The 12,792-nt window shown below is 42.3% G+C and overlaps 12 pseudogenes; all 12 read right to left on the bottom strand.

Moving 5' to 3' along the window:
• Positions 1-4,141: 4,141 nt before the first annotated feature.
• On the bottom strand, positions 4,142-4,260 carry LOC148255124 (5S ribosomal RNA; annotated as a pseudogene).
• A 1,122-nt stretch (positions 4,261-5,382) lies between these two features.
• On the bottom strand, positions 5,383-5,501 carry LOC148255125 (5S ribosomal RNA; annotated as a pseudogene).
• Positions 5,502-6,026: 525 nt separating this feature from the next.
• On the bottom strand, positions 6,027-6,145 carry LOC148255126 (5S ribosomal RNA; annotated as a pseudogene).
• A 206-nt stretch (positions 6,146-6,351) lies between these two features.
• On the bottom strand, positions 6,352-6,470 carry LOC148255127 (5S ribosomal RNA; annotated as a pseudogene).
• Positions 6,471-6,676: 206 nt separating this feature from the next.
• On the bottom strand, positions 6,677-6,795 carry LOC148255128 (5S ribosomal RNA; annotated as a pseudogene).
• A 204-nt stretch (positions 6,796-6,999) lies between these two features.
• On the bottom strand, positions 7,000-7,118 carry LOC148255129 (5S ribosomal RNA; annotated as a pseudogene).
• A 528-nt stretch (positions 7,119-7,646) lies between these two features.
• On the bottom strand, positions 7,647-7,765 carry LOC148255130 (5S ribosomal RNA; annotated as a pseudogene).
• A 436-nt stretch (positions 7,766-8,201) lies between these two features.
• On the bottom strand, positions 8,202-8,320 carry LOC148255131 (5S ribosomal RNA; annotated as a pseudogene).
• A 318-nt stretch (positions 8,321-8,638) lies between these two features.
• LOC148255132 (5S ribosomal RNA) lies at positions 8,639-8,757 on the bottom strand (annotated as a pseudogene).
• Positions 8,758-9,101: 344 nt separating this feature from the next.
• On the bottom strand, positions 9,102-9,220 carry LOC148255133 (5S ribosomal RNA; annotated as a pseudogene).
• Positions 9,221-10,948: 1,728 nt separating this feature from the next.
• On the bottom strand, positions 10,949-11,066 carry LOC148255134 (5S ribosomal RNA; annotated as a pseudogene).
• Positions 11,067-12,266: 1,200 nt separating this feature from the next.
• Positions 12,267-12,384, bottom strand: LOC148255135 (5S ribosomal RNA; annotated as a pseudogene).
• Between the last annotated feature and the right edge of the window lie 408 nt (positions 12,385-12,792).

Raw genomic sequence — 12,792 nt, forward strand, 5'->3', positions numbered from 1 at the left:
AGAATATTTGTTTCACCTTGCTTTGAAGGTTGAGAAGCAATTGAAGAGAAAAGGTAACACAAGTCATTTTTCTTCCAACACTTCAACATGCAAATAAAATTGGAGGAAATGTGATAAGGCTGCGTCATCCAAGCCTAAGGCAGAATTGAAAGAGGTTCCTAAAGCATCCGGTTCTAGCAAAGATAAGAGTAAGCTTGACTCCACTACTAACGCAAGAAATATTAAATGTTTCTAGTGTCAAGGGGTCATTACAAGCGGGACTGTCCAAATCAAAGAACTATGTTTATGCTTGATGGAAAGTATTATTTGGCTAATGAAGAAGAGAATCAAGGAGAAATACCATCCTATGAAGATGCAATTCATGATGAAGATGAAGAATTTACCATGACAGAAAGTGAAAGAGTTCTTGAATATACAAGTCTAATAAGACAAATGCGATCAAAAAGAGAACTTGTTTCATACTAGATGTCTTGTGAAGGATCACGTATGTGATGTGATAATTGATGGTGGCAGCATGACAAATGTTGCTAGTACTACTCTTGTAGAGAAGTTGGGACTGTCTACTACAAAACGTCTACATCCTTACAAATTGACGTGGCTCAATGATTGGGGGGATATAAGGGTGAGAAAGCAAGTTTTTGTGGCATTCAAAATAGGAAGTATAAGGATGAATTGTTATTCGATGTAGTGCCTATGCATGCTGGTCATCTTTTGTTAGGACGCCCTTGGCAATTTGATCGAAGGGTGATGCATAACAGTTTCACAAATCACTACACTTTTGAGAAAGACGGAAAGAAAATTACTCCTGTACCACTTTCACTAAAAGAAGTTTATGAGGGCGAGCTTAGAAGAATACAAAGTGAGAGAAAACAAGAGTGAAGGAAAAAGTGCGAGCAAAAATGTGAGACATCCAAGAGTGAGCTTTTAAAAGAAAAGAGTGGAAAAAATAATGAAGTGAAAAGTGAGTTTGATAAAGAAAGGGGCAGAATTCAAATGAGTGTAAAAAGAAACAAGTGAGCTTGTATACAAGAAGGATTGATATTAAGGAAGCTTGGTTTTCAAGGAAAAGTATACTTTGCTTATGTACAAAGAACTTTATCTGAACACTAACAACCTTAATGTTTCTTTGCCTAGTGTGTTTGTTTCTCTTTTTCAGGAATATGAAGATGTCTTTCCGGAAGAGATAGCAAATGGATTGCCACCCATTAGAGGTATTGAGCATCAAATAAATTTCATACCCAGTGCCTCAATTCTAAACAAACCAGTCTATAGAAGTAATCCCGAGGAGACAAAGGAGCTTTAAAGGCAAGTTTAGGAGTTGTTGGACAAGGGATTTGTTAGAGAAAGTATGAATCCATGTGCTATTCCAGTATTTTTGGTGCCTAAGAAATATGGTTCTTGGCGTATGTGTTGATTGCTGTGCGATTAACAACATTACGGTAAAGTATCGTCATCCTATTCCTAGGTTAGATGATATGTTTGATGAATTATATGGCTCTACTATTTTAAGCAAAATTGATTTGAAAAGTGGTTATCATCAAATTCGAATGAAAGAGGGCGATGAATGGAAAACTGCTTTTAAAACAAAATATGGATTATATGAATGGTTGGTTATGCCTTTCAGTTTAACTAATGCATCAAGTACTTTCATGAAACTTATGAATCATGTTTTGAAAATTTTCGTTGAAAAATTTGTTATTGTGTACTTGATGATATCCTTGTGTATTCAGAGATTTGAATGAACATAAAGAACATTTGAGGAGTGTTTTAGTTACCTTGAGAAAAGAGAGGTTGTATGGCAATTTCAAGAAGTGTTCTTTTTGTTTAGATCGAATTGTGTTTTTAGGTTTTGTTATGAGTAAGCAAGGTGTTGAAGTTGATGAAGAGAAGAAGGTTAGTGCTATTAAGAGCTGGCCTATTCCTAAATTGATAAGTGAGGTAAGAAGTTTTCATGGTTTAGCTAGTTTTTATAGGCGATTCATTAAAGACTTTAGCTCCATTGGTGCACTACTTACGGAAGTAATAAAAAGAATTGTGTTTTCAAGTGCGGTAAGGATCAAGTGCGAGCATTTAATTTGTTAAAAAATAAGCTTTGTTCGATACCTTTTTTTTTTACTAACTTTGCTAATTCTTTTGAAATTGAGTGTGATGCTTCAGGTGTTGGTGTTGGGGCTGTTCTTATGCAAGGAAAAAGACCAATTGCCTACTTTAGTGAAAAGCTCCATGGTGCCTTATTGAACTAGTCTACCTATGACAAGGAACTTTATGTTTTGGTTCGAGCTTTGGATAATTGGCAACATTACCTAAGGCCCAAAGAATTTGTCACTCAAACTGATCATCAAACATTAAAGTTCTTAAAGGGGCAAAGTAAGTTGAATAAGAGGCATGCTAAATGGGTTGAGTTTATTGAAACATTTTCTTATGTGATTAAGTACAAACAAGGCATAGAGAATGTTATGGCAGATGCACCTTCAAGAAGGTATGCTTTAACTCAATGCTTTAGGTGAACATGTTAAATCTCTTTACAAAAATGATTCTGATTTTTCTAACATTTTTAAGGCATGTGAGAAAGTTACATTCGGTAAGTTCTATAGAATGGATAGGTAATTTAAAGAGAATAAGTTGTGCATCCTATTTATTCTATGCAAACATTGCTTGTTAAAGATCTCATGGGGGAGGTTTAGTGAGACATTTTGATATTTTAAAAACTTTAGATACTTTAAAGGAACATTTCTATTGGCCTAAAATGAGGAAAGATGTGCAAAGAATTTGTGATAGATGTGTTGGGTGCAAACAAGCAAAATTTAAAGTTTTGAATCAAGGATTGTATACACCTTTACCTTTTACAAGTGAATTTTGGATTGATATTTTAATGGATTTTGTTTTGGGTTTGTCTAGATCAAGGAAAGGAAAAGATTCAATTTTTGTAGTGGATGATAGGTTTTCAAAGATGTCGCATTTCATACCTTGTAATAAAACTGATGATGCCACTAACATTGCAAATTTGTTCTTTAGGAAAGTAGAAGGTTTGCATGGAATTCCAAAAATAATTGTAAGTGATAGGGATGTAAAGTTTCTAAGTCATTTTTGGAAAGTTTTGTGGAGTAAATTAAGAACTAGGTTGTTGTTTTCTACTACTTATCATTCACAAACTGAAGGTCAAACTGAAGTTGTGAATAGAACTCTAGGAACTTTGTTGCGTACTATTGTCCAAAAGAATTTGAAGACTTGGGAAGTGTGCATTCCATTTGTTGAGTTCCCATATAATAGAGTTGTGCATTCTACTACTGGTTATTCACCAGTTGAGTTGTTTATGGTTTTAATCCTTTAACTCCTTCCATTCCGCGCTACAAATACATATATCCCTTCTCCTTCCCTCCTCGCACCTATCATTTTTTTTGCTGTGCGCGCACACAACACCTCTGTTTGTAGTTCTAATTTCAAGCGAAATACCTCGATACCTCGACTCGTGCCAGAAGAAAGGACCGCCTGCCGTACATCATTTTTCTTTATTCTACTATGTAAGATACTCGTAATGACACTCTTATCACGTGGTAGACTATAAATGAATGCACGAAAAAATAGTACGCAAAATTTTTTGGCAACGCGACTCACGCCAGCGGATTGTGGCTCCGATCACATGTATCATTTTACGCCCCGTTTGCAAAAACACAGTGCAACACGAGGACTTCTCAGGAGGTTACCGATCCTAGTACTACTCTCGCCCAAGCATGCTTAATTGCATATACATACCATCCTTCTCCTTCCCTCCCGCCTCCCATCATTTGTTTCCTTGTGCATACACACTGCACCTCTCCTTCTTGTTCTAATATCAAGTAAAATGCATCGGTGCATGACTCACATTTGCAAATAAACTAGGGGACCAAAGTTCCAGTCGTGCATAACGTCGAACGACCCATCTCGACTCATGCCCATATAAACAGATTACCCGCCGCCTCTTTTTTTTGTTGTTCTACTATTTAAGATGCTCAGAGTGACTCTCTCATCGCGTGATGGGCTTTAATTGAATGCTAAAAAATATTAAGAAAAATGCTCCGGTGCCGTGACTCACGTTTGCAAATGAACTGGCAGACCATCACTCCGGTCCAGTTGAATGTTTAACGCCCCGTCTGCAAAAAGAAGGGTGCAACACGAGAACTTCCGAGGAGATCACCCATCCTAGTACTACTCTCGCCGAAGCACGCTTAACTACGAAGTTCAGATGGGATCCAGTGAACTAGTACGGGTATGATCGCACCCGTTCTAGTTTGCGCTGCAAGTACATAGACCCCTTCTCCTTCCCTCTCCCCTGCTGTCATTTGTTTCGTTGTGTGCGCACCTCACCTCTGCATCTAATTCTAATATCAAGCGAAATACTCCGACGCCTCGACTCATGCCCATATGAACAGATAGCGCCGCACCTCCTTTTTTGTTGTTCTACTATGTAATATGCTCGCAGACACTCTTTTCACGTGATGAGCTTTAATTGAATGCACGAAAAATATTAAACAAAATGCCCCGGCGCCGTGACTCACGTTTGACCGCACTATGCTTAACTACATAGTTCGATGGGATCCGGTGCATTAGTGCTGGTATGACTGCACCCCTTTTATTCTGCATTGCAAATACATACACCCCTTCTTCTTTCCTCCCCTCTCTCATCATTTTTTTTGTTGTGTGCGCACACTGCATCTCTATTTCTAGTTCTAATATCAAGCAAAATTTCTCAGCGCCTCGACTTATGCCCAAATTAAAGGACCACCCACCACACATTTTTTTTCGTTGTTCTACTATGTAAGATGCTCGTAATGACTCTCTTATCACGTGGTGGATTATAAATGAGTGCACAAAAAAAAGTAAGCAAAATGCCCCGGCGCGGCGACTCTAGAGAACACTTAACTGCGGAGTTCGACAGGATCCGATGCATTAGTGTTGGTATGATCTCACCCCTTCCATTTCGTGTTGTAAATACATATATCCCTTCTCCTTCCCTCCCCCCTCCCATCATTTTTTTCGCTGTGCATGCACACTATACCTCTGTTTCTAGTTCTAATATCAAGCGAAATGTTCAGGCACCTCAACTCACGCCTAGATAAATGGACCGCCTGTCGTACCTCATTTTTCATTGTTCTACTATGTAAGATGCTCATAATGACACTCTTATCATGTGGTGGACTATAAATGAATGCACAAAAAATATTAAGCAAAATATTCTGGTGCCACGACTCATGCCGGTGGGCTATGTTTCATTCTGCACTGCACCTCTTCTTCTCCTTCTAATATCAAGTAAAATGTCCCGGCGCTGTGACTCACATTTGCGAATAAACTAGCAGACTATAGTTCAAGTCGCGTGTAACGTCGAGCGACCCATTTGCAAAAAAATCGGTGCAACACGAGTACTTCCGATGAGGTCACCCATCCTAGTACTACTCTCGCCCAAGCAAACTTAAATGCAGAGTTATGATGGGATCTGGTGCATTAGTTCTGGTATGATCGCACCTATTTCATTCTACGCTGCAAATACATACACTCCTTTTCATTCCCTCCCCCCTCTCGTCATTTGTTTCCTTGTGCGTGCACATTGTACCTCTCCTTCTCGTTTTAATATCAAGTAAAATGCATCGGCGCCGTGACTCACATTTGCAAATAAACCAGCAGATCATAGTTCCAGTCGCGTGCAACGTCGAATGACCCATCTAGAAAAAAATGGGTGCAACATGAGTACTTCCCTCACTGATCCTAATACTACTCTCGCCCAAGTACACTTAACTGCAGAGTTCTGATAGGATCTGGTGCATTAGTGCTGGTATGATTGCACCTATTTTATTCTACACTGCAAATATATACACTGCTTCTCCTTCCCTCCCCCCTCTCGTCATTTGTTTCCTTATGCGTGCACACTGCGCCCCTTCTTCTCGTTCTAATATCAACTAAAATGCCTCGACGCCGTGACTCACATTTGCGAATAAACCAGTGGAGCATAATTCCCGTTGCGCGTAATGTCGAACGACCCATCTGCAAAAGAATAGGTGCCACACGAGGACTTCCCAGGAGATTACCCATCCTAGTACTACTCTTGCCCAAGCACACTTAGCTACGGAGTTCTAATGGGATTTGGTGCATTAGTACTGGTATGATCGAACCTGTTTCATTCCGCGCTGCAAATACATATACTCCTTCTCCTTCCCTCCCCCCTACCGTAATTTGTTTCCTTATGCGTGCAAACTGCACCTCTCCTTCTTGTTTTAATATCAAGTAAAATACCCCGGTGCCGTGACTCACATTTGCTAATAAACCAGCGAATCATAGTTTCAGTCGTGCGTAACATCGAAATACCCATCTTCAAAAAAATAAGTGCAACAAGAGGACTTCCCAAGAGGCCACCCATCCTAGTACTACTCTCGCCCAAGCACACTTAACTGTAGAGTTCTGATTGGATCCGATGCATTAGTGCTCGTATGATCACACTTGTTTACTTCTGCGCTGCAAATACATACACTCATTCTCCTTCCCTCCCCCCCACCCTAATTTGTTTCCTTGTGCGTGCACACTGCACCTCTCCTTCTCGTTCTAATATTAATTAAAATGCCTCGGTGCTGTGACTCACATTTGCAAATAAAGCAGCAGACCATAGTTCCAGTCGCACGTAACGTCGAACAACCCATCTGCCACATAATGGGCGCAACACGAGGACTTCCCAGGAGGTCAACCATCCTAGTACTACTCTCGCCCAAGCACACTTAACTGCGGAGTTCTGATGGGATCTGATGCATTAGTGTTGGTATGATGACACCTGTTTTATTCCGCGCTGCAAATACATACACTCTTTCTCCTTTCCTCCCTCCTTCTGTCATTTGTTTCCTTGTGCATGCACACTGCACCTCTCCTTCTCATTCTAATATCAATTAAAATGCCCCAGTGCCATGATTAAATTTGCGACTAAACCAGGGGACCATAGTTCCAGTCGCGCTTAACGTCGAACAACGCATATGAAAAAAATGGGTGCAACACGAGGACTTCCCTAGAGGTCACCCATCCGAGTACTACTCTTGCCCAAGTACACTTAACTACGGAGTTCTGATGGGATCCAGTGCATTAGTGCTGGTATGATCGCACCTGTTTCATTCCGCACTGCAAATACATACACTCCTCATTCCCTCTCCCATCCCGTCATTTGTTTCCTTCTGCGTGCACACTACACCTCTCCTTCTGGTTCTAATATTAAGTAAAATGCCCCGGCTCCGTGACTAACATTTGCGACTAAACTAGTGGACCATAGTTCAAGTCGCGCGTAACGTCGAACGAACTATCTGCAAAAAAATTGGTGCAACACGAGAACTTTCTAGGAGGTCACCACTCCTAGTACTACAATCGCCCAAGCACATTTAACTGCAGAGTTCTGATGGGATCTGGTTAATTAGTGATGGTATAAGGGTACCTGTTTCATTCCACGCTACAAATACACACACTCCTTCTCCTTCCCTCCCCCCTCCCGTCATTTGTTTCCATGTGCGTGCACACTGCACCTCTCCTTCTCGTTGTAATATCAATTAAAATGCCCCAGCACCGTGATTCACATTTGCGTATAAACCAGTGGACTATAGTTCCAGTCGTGCGTAACGTCGAACGAACCATTTTAAAAAAAATAGGTGCAACACAAGGACTTCCCAGGAGGTCACCCATCAGAGTATTACTCTCTCCCAAGCACACTTAACTGCGGAGTTCTAATGGGATCCAGTGCATTTGTGTTGGCATGATTGCACTTGTTTCATTCCGCACTGCAAATACATACACTCCTTCTCCTTCCCTCGCCCCTCCCGTCATTTGTTTCCTTGTGCGTGCACACTGCACCTCTCCTTCTCATTCTAATATCAAGTAAAATGCCTCAGCGCCGTGACTCACATTTGCGAATAAATCAGTGGACAATAATTATAGTCGCGCGTAATGTCGAACGATTCATCTGAAAAAAATGGGTGCAACACGAGGACTTCCCAGGAGGTCACCACTGCTTCTCATTTTTTGTTGTTCTACTATGTAATATGCTCGCAGACACTCTTTTCATGTGATGGGCTTTAATTGAATTTGCAAAAAATATTAAACAAAATACCCCGCTGTCATTACTCACGTTTGCGAATGAACTGGTGGACCGTCGCTCCGGTCCTGCGTAACGTTTAACGTCCAGTCTGAAAAAAGAAGGATGCAACATGAGAGCCAAGAGCTTCCCAGGAGGTAACCCATCCTAGTACTACTCTCGCCCAAGCACATATAACTGCAGAGTTCTGATGGGATCCGGTGAATTAGTGCTGGTATGATCGCATGCATTTTTGTGTGGGCCGCAAATACATATGCCCCTTCTCCTTCCCTCTCCCCTCTCGTCATTTGATTCATTATGCGCGCACCTCACCTCTTCTTCTAGTTCTAATATTAAGCAAAACACCTCGGCGCCTCGACTCATGCCCACATGAACGGATTGCCCACTGCACCTCATTTTTTGTTGTTATATTATGTAAGATGCTCGCAATGACTCTCTTATCACGTGATTTGCTTTAATTGAATGTGCAAAAAATATTTAGCAAAATGCCCCGGCGAACCGTCGCTTCGGTCTCGCGTAAATTTTAACGCCCCATCTGTAGAAAGAAGGGTGCAACATGAGCACTTCCCAGAAGGTCACACATCCTAGTACTACTCTCGCCCAAGAACGCTTGACTACGGAGTTCTGACGGGATCCGGTGAACTAGTGCTGGTATGATCGCAATCGTTTTGGTTTGCGTTGCAAATGCATATACCTTTTCCTCTACCCTCTCCTTTCCCATCATTTATTTCGCTGTGGGCGCAAATCACCTCTGCTTCTAGTTCTAATATTGAGCGAAATGCCCCGGCGCCTCGACTCATGTCTATATGAAACACCCGCCGCACCTCCTTTTTCATTGTTCTACTATGTAAGATGCTCGCAATGAAACTCTCAAAACGTGATGGGCTTTAATTGAATGCACGAAAAATATTAAGCAAAATGTCCTAGCGCCGAGACTCACGTTTGTGAATGAACCGCCGGACCGTTGCTCTGGTCCTGTGTAACATTTAATGCCCCGTCTACAAAAAGAAGGGTGCAACACGAGTACTTCCCAAGAGGTCACCCATACTACTACTACTCTCGCCCAAGCACACTTGACTGCGGAGTTCTGATGGGATCTGGTGAACTAGTGCTGGTATGATCGCACCCTTTCTAATTTGTGCCACAAAGACATATACCACTTCTCCTTCCCTCTCCCTTCCCGTCATTTGCTTCACTGTGCACGTAACTCACATCAACTTCTAGTTCTAATATTGAGCGAAATGTCTTGGCACCTCGACTCATGCCCATATAAACGGATCGCCCGCCGCACATCATTTTTCGTTGTTCTACTATTTAAGATGCTCGCAATGACACTCTCATCATGTGATGTGCTTTAATTGAATACACGAAAAGTATTAACCAAAATGCCCCGGCACCGTGACTTACGTTTGCGAATGAACAGGCGGACCGTCGCTCTAGTCCCTTGTAACATTTAACGCCATGTCTGTAAAAAAAAGGGTGCAACACGAGTGCTTCCCAAGATGTCACCCATCGTAGAACTTCTCTCGCCCAAGCATGCTTAACTGCAAAGTTTTGATGGATCCCGTGAACTAGTACTCGTATGATCGCACCCCTTCTAATTTGTGCCGCAAAGACATATATCCCTTCTCCTTCCCTCTCCCTTCCCATCATTTGTTTCACTGTGCGTGCAACGCACCTCAACTTCTAGTTCTAATATCGAGCGAAATGCCCCGGTGCCTCGACTCATGTCTATATGAACGGAACACCTGCCGCACCTCCTTTTTTATTGTTCTACTAAGTAAGATGCTCGTAATAATAATCTTATCACGTGGTGGGCTATAATTTGAATGCACTAATAATATTAAGTAAAATGCTCCGGCGCCGTGACTCACGTTTGCGAATTAACCAGTGACTGTCGCTCTAGTCCCGTGTAACATTTAACGCCCCATCTGCAAAAAGAAAGGTGCAACATGAGAACTTCCTAGGAGATCACCCATCCTAGTTCTTCTCTCTCGCCCAAGCACGATTAACTACGAAGTTCGATGGGATCTGATGCATTAGTGCTGGTATGATCGCACATCTTCCATTCCGCGCTGCAAATACATATACCACATCTCATTCCCTCTCCCCTCTCATCATTTATTTTGTTGTGCGCGCACACCGCACCTCTGTTTCTAGTTCTAATATCAAGCGAAATGCCAAGGCATCTCCACTCATGCCCAGATGAACATACCGCCACCCACAACTCTATTTTCATTGTTCTACTATGTAAGATAATCGTAATGACATTCTTATCTCGTGATGGACTATAAATGAATACATGAAAAATATTAAGCAAAATGTCCAAATGCTGCGACTCATACTGGCGGACTGTCGCTCCGGTCACGCGTAACATTTAACGCCCCGTCCATAAAAAGACGGGTGAAACACGAGGACTTCGCAGGAGGTCACCCATCCTAATACTGGTTTCACCAGAGCACGCTTAACTGCGGAGTTCGACAGGATCCGATGCATTAGTGTTGGTATGATCGCACCCCTTCCATTTCGTGTTGCAAATACATATATCCCTTCTCCTTCCCTCCCCCCTCCCATCATTTGTTTCGCTGTGCATGCACATTATACCTCTCTTTCTAGTTCTAATATCAAGCGAAATGTTCGGGCACCTCGACTCACGCCTAGATAAATGGACCGCCTGTCGTACCTCAATTTTCATTGTTCTACTATATAAGATGTTCGTAATGACACTGTTATCATGTGGTGGACTATAAATGAATGTGCAAAAAATATTAAGATAAATATTCTGGCGCCACGACTCATGCCGGTGGACTATGGCTCCTATTGCACATAACGTTTAACACCCCATCCGTAAAGAGATAGGTGCAACACGAGAACTTCATAAAAGATCACCCATCCTAGTACTACTCTCGCCAGAACACGCTCAACTACGAAGTTCGATGGGATCCAGTGCATTAGTGCTAGTATGATCGCACCTCTTCTACTTTGCGCTATAAATACATATAACCCTTCTCCCTCCCTCCCCCCTGTTATTTGTTTCGCTATGCGCGAACACCGCACCTTTGCTTATAGTTCTAATATAGAGCAAAATGCTCCAGCGCCTCGACTCACACCCAGATTAATGGACTACCTCCTGCACCTCGTTTTTTGTTATTCTACTATGTAAGATGCTCGTAATGACACTCTTATTACGTGGCGAACTATAAATGAATGCAAAAAAAATATTAAGAAAAATGTCTTAGCGTTACGACTCACTCCGAGGGACAATGGCTTTGATCACACATAATGTTTAATGTCCCGTCAGCGAAAAAAAGAGTGGAACATGAGAACTTTCTAAGAGGTCATCCATCCTAGTACTATTTCCGCCCAAGCACACTTAACTATGAAATTCGATGGGATCCAGTGCATTAGTGCAGGTATGATCGCTCCCCTTCAATTCCATGCTGCAAGTACATATGCCCCTTCTCCTTCCCTCCCCCCTCCCGTCATTTGTTTCGTTGTGCGCACACGCCACACCTTTGTTTCTAGTTCTAATATCAAGCAAAATACCCCGGCACCTCGACTCACGCCTAGATGAATGGATCGCTCGCCGTACCTCATTTTTCATTGAACTATAAATGAATGCACAAAAAATATTAAGCAAAATTTTCAAGCCCCAGCTCACATAGGTAGATTGTGGCTCCGATCACACCTAACGTTTAACACCCCGTCTACAAAAATACGGGTTCAACACGAGGACTTTTCAGGAGGTCACCCATCCTAGAACTAATCTCGCCCAAGCACGCTTGACTACAGAGTTCTGATGGGATCCTGTGCATTAGTGTTTGTATGATCGCAACTGTCTCATTCCCCACTGCAAATACATATAGCCCTTCTCCTTCCCTCCCCCCTCCCATCATTTATTTCACTGTGCGGGCATACCGCAACTCTGTTTTTAGTTCTAATATAGAGCGAAATGTCATGTTGCTTCGACTCACGCCCAGAAGAACGGAGGCCCGCTGCGCCTCTTTTTTTGTTGTTCTACTATGTAAGACTCTCGTAATGAGACTCTTATCACGTGGTAGACTACAAATAAGTGCACGTAAAATATTAAGCAAAATGTTTCAACGTCGCCACTCACACCAGCGGACTGTGGCTCCGATCGTGCATAACGTTTGACGCCCCGTCTGCAAAAAGACGGGTGTAACAAGAGAACTTCCCAGGAGGTCACCCATCCTAGTACTACTCTTGCCCAAGCACGCTTAACTACGGAGTTCGATGGGATTCGGTGTATTAATGCTAGTATGATTGCACCCCTTCCATTCCGCGCTGGAAATACATATACCCCTTCTCCTTCCCTCCTCCCACCCTTCCTTTTTTTCACTATGCACGCACACCGCACCTCTGTTATAGTTCTAATATAAAGCGAAATGCCCCGACACCTCGACTCACGTCAGAAGAAAGGACTGCCCACCGTATCTCATTTTTCTTTAATCTACTATATAAGATGCTCATAATGACACTCTTATCACGTGGTAGACTATAAATGAATGCACGAAAAAATAGTAAGCAAATTTTTTGGCAACGCGACTCACGCCAGCGGATTGTGGCTCTGATCACATGTATTGTTTTACACCCCTTTTACAAAAAGACAGTGCAACACGAGGACTTCTCATGAGGTTACCGATCCTAGTACTACTCTCGCCTAAGCATGCTTAACTGCA

The sequence above is a fragment of the Carica papaya genome, chromosome 5 (assembly GCF_054855325.1).
Source record: "Carica papaya isolate Zhongbai chromosome 5, ASM5485532v1, whole genome shotgun sequence".
Taxonomy (NCBI): domain Eukaryota; kingdom Viridiplantae; phylum Streptophyta; class Magnoliopsida; order Brassicales; family Caricaceae; genus Carica; species Carica papaya.